The sequence below is a fragment of the Mandrillus leucophaeus genome, unplaced genomic scaffold (genome assembly GCF_000951045.1).
Source record: "Mandrillus leucophaeus isolate KB7577 unplaced genomic scaffold, Mleu.le_1.0 Scaffold137, whole genome shotgun sequence".
NCBI classification, from domain to species: Eukaryota; Metazoa; Chordata; class Mammalia; order Primates; family Cercopithecidae; genus Mandrillus; species Mandrillus leucophaeus.
The window spans coordinates 357,290-361,091 of record NW_012101332.1 but is presented as its reverse complement, the minus strand read 5'-3'; the positions used below and the strand labels follow the sequence as shown (position 1 = coordinate 361,091).

The window sequence follows — 3,802 nt, the reverse complement described above, 5'->3', positions numbered from 1 at the left end:
GCCTCCCAAGTAGCTGGGACTATAGGTGTGCCACCACACCCAGCTAATTTTTGTGTTTTTTTTAGAGAACGGGTCTTGTTATATTGCCTAGGCTGGTCTTGAACTCCTGGGCTCAAGTGATCCTCCTGCCTTGACCTCCTGAAGTGCTGGGATTACAAGCATGAGTCACCATACCTGGCCTATATCTTGGTTTTGTATGTGACCAACGTTTGGTTGTGATCCAGTTTTCCTCTGCTCCTGCCATTCTCCAAAAGAAACCCAAGAAGGAGGAAAGAACTGTTGCACTACAAAAATAATGAAGGTTAAGAAATATTGTTGATGGCTAAAAAGCAATATTCATGTTGGTTTCTTTCCTTTTGGTTCACAAAAATTTTTATTTTGATGTAAGAACATTGGATTTTCTTTGCCTGAAGTGAACTAGGTAGAGAGGATCTTAGGCCTTCCTTCCCCAGGTGATGACAGAGTTCACTGAGACAACTACACAATGGTTCTTAGGTTCTGTCTCTTCTCTAAGTAATATTCACTTATTCAATTGGCAGATCATTCAAACCATGCAGTTGGGCTCTATTTCAGAAGGAGATTAGTGGGCTTATATGGAATCATACACCAGAGATCTTAGCTATTCTTTCTCCAGAGGACTAAGAGTCAACAATTGCAGAGTCATCTGCTTGGTGGTATTTTTGGAAGCAGAACTATAATTTGGTATTTGAGGATACAGGTCTGTGTCTACAAGTGGAGAATATGTTCAGATGATCTCTAAGAAATAATTGTTAGTACTGGTCAGGGATATTTGTGGGCTGGCAGCCTGAGTTTTTCAGACACGTTGTTGTGTGGATTTTGAGAAACAGTGTGGTATGATATTGAAGAGAATGGGCTCTGGGTATCCCAGATTCAGTTTGAATCTCAGCTCTGCCACTTCCTATCTGTATGAGCATAGGCAGTGTGTTCACTCAGGCTCCAAGTTCTACAGCTCTCAGACACATATTATAATAGTACCTACTTCATAGGCGTGTAATGAGAATAAAAATGTAAATCCCATGACAACAGACCCTGGAACATAAGCTAAACAAATATTAAGTCAGGCCAACAGATTGCCTGAACTCAGGAGTTTGAGATCAGCTTGACCAACATGGTGAAACCCTGTCTCTACTAAAAATACAAAAAAGTAGCCAGGCATGGTGGTGTGTGCCTGTAGTCCCAGTTACTTGGGAGGCTGAGATAGGAGGATCACTTGAGTTCGCAAGGTCAAGGCTGCAGTGAGATGTGAGCACCCCACTGCACTGCAGCTTGGATTATGGAAGTGAGACCCCGACTCAAAAAAACAATTTTATTAGGTTCAATCAGACATTTGGCAAAGATTGTATCCAAAATGATATTTGGATTGTACGTTTTGTGAAGGAGATGTCTACATTCACATTTGAGAATCTACTATGTGCAAAACTCTTTTCTGTTTTTTATAATAAAATATAATAAAATAATGCTAATTTCATTTATCTGAATTATGTTCATTCACAGAAAAATATTTGAATTACACTGATGATACAACTAAAGGCTATCCAAGAAATGGTAGGTGTTACTTATTTCAATCATATTGTTTTTCTATTTCAGGACTAAAGTTCACAGTTTCCTCAATGAGTAGAAAGATTTTCCTTTATAATTTCATTTTAATAAATATCTTAGGTATTATTGGTGCTATGTTTCTAGATAAGAAGTATATCAGCTTTGTGGCAGAAGAATCCAGTAACCTAAAGAATGAAGTAATGAGAAAGTTAAAATTACCCATGCCCTTTCCCCTCCTCCACTTCTACCAGGGTGAATTACTAATTATATTTTGGGGTAGGTTTTTCCAATTTTTATCTGTAAGCATATGTTTTTGGTTTTGTTTTTGCAAAATAAAATCACCTTACTTGATCATATGATTTCCAACCTTAGTTTGAAAAGGAATCCATGGGTTTCATTATCCCTGTGTGCATGTAAGAAGGAGAAGGAGGGCCCGTGGTAACTTATTTTGGCACCTTTGTTGAAAATCAGGTGGATATAAGTGTATGCATTTATTTCTGTGTTCTTTATTCTGCCTTGTCTATGTGTCTGTTTTTGTTCTAGTAACATGCTGTTTTGGTTATTATAGCTTTGCAGTGTATTTTGAAGTCAGATAATATGATGTCACTACCTTTGTTCTTTTTGTTCAAAATTTCTTTGGCTATTCAGGGTCTTTTGTGGTCTCGTATGAATTTTAGAATTGTTTTTTCTATTTCTGTGAAGAATGTCATTGGTAATTTGATAGGGATTGCATTCAATCTGTAGATCACTTTGGGTATCATGGACATTTTAACAATGTTAATTCCTCCAATTCCTGAAAATGTGATCTCTTTCCATTTTTTTGTGGCCTCTTCAATTTCTTTCATCAAAGCTTTATAGATTTTATTGTACTGATCTTTCACCTCCTTTGTTATTCCCGGGCATCTTAAAAAAAAAAAAAAAAAAAAAAAAAAAAAAAAAAACTTGTGTAACAATTGTGAATGGGATTGCTTTTCTGATTTCTTTTTCAGATAGTTTATTAATGGCATATAGAAATGATACTGATTTTTTATTATTATTTTTTTTGTGTGTGAGATTTTTGAGACGGAGTTTTGCTTTTGTTGCCCAGGCAAGAGTGCGATGGCACGATCTCGGCTCACTGCAACCTCCACCTCCTGGGTTCTCAGCCTCCTGAGTAACTGGGACGACAGGCACATACCACCATGCCTGGCTAATTTTGTATTTTTAGTAGAGATGGGGTTTCACAATGTTGACCAGGCTGGTCTCAAACTCCTGACCTCAGGTGATCCACCCGCCTCGGCCTCCCAAAGTGTTGGGATTACAGGCATGAGCCACCACGCCTGGCCATGCTACTGATTTTTATATGTTGATTTTGTATCCTGCAGCTTTAGTGTGTTTGTTAGCTATAACAGTTTTTGGTGGAGTCTTTATGACTTTCTATATGTAAGTTCATGTTGTCTACAGACAGGGACAGGGACAGTTTGACTTCCTCCATTGCAATTTGGATTTTCTTTCTTTCTTTTTTTTTTTGAGATGGAGTCTCGCTCTGTCGCCCAGGCTGGAGTGCAGTGGCGCGATCTCGGCTCACTGCAAGCTCTGCCTCCCGGGTTCATACCATTCTCCTGCCTCAGCCTCCTAAGTAGCTGGGACTACAGGCGTCCGCCACCATGCCCGGCTAATTTTTTGTAGTTTTTTAGTAGAGATGGGGTTTCACTGTGTTAGCCAGGATGGTCTCCATCTCCTGATCTCGTGATCTGCCCACCTCGGCCTCCCAAAGTGCTGGGACTGCAGGCCCGAGCCACCACGCCCAGCCGTCTTTTATTTCTTTCTCTTGCCTAATTGCTCTGCCTGGGACTTCCAGTACTAGGCTGAATAAAAGTGGTGAAAATGGGCATCCTTGTCTTGTTCCAGATCTTAGAGAAAAGCCTTCAGCTTTTTCCCATTCAGTATGATGTTAGCTGTGAGTTTGTCATATATGGATTTTTGTCATATACATGTGTTGAGGTATGTTCTTTCTATATGTAGTTTGTTGAAAAGGGGCCATAATCGTCTCACTTGAAAAACCTAAATATTTTTACCTTTTAGAATCATAGATTTATCAGTTAAAATTAATTACCAGGAAAAGAAATGATCAACTAAAATAGCATTTTGGGATTCAATGTTTAAAAAGAGTTCAGCTGAATATCCCTGATGAACATCGATGCAAAAATCCTCAATAAAATACTGGCAAACCGGATTCAGCAGCACATCAAAAAGCTTATCC

At 38.9% G+C, this 3,802-nt stretch overlaps 1 protein-coding gene across 5 annotated transcripts in view; it reads left to right on the top strand.

The window, feature by feature from the left end:
• ZNF573 (zinc finger protein 573) overlaps positions 1-3,802 on the top strand; it is a 62,149-nt gene that overhangs the window by 15,453 nt on the left and 42,894 nt on the right. The window lies entirely within an intron of this gene.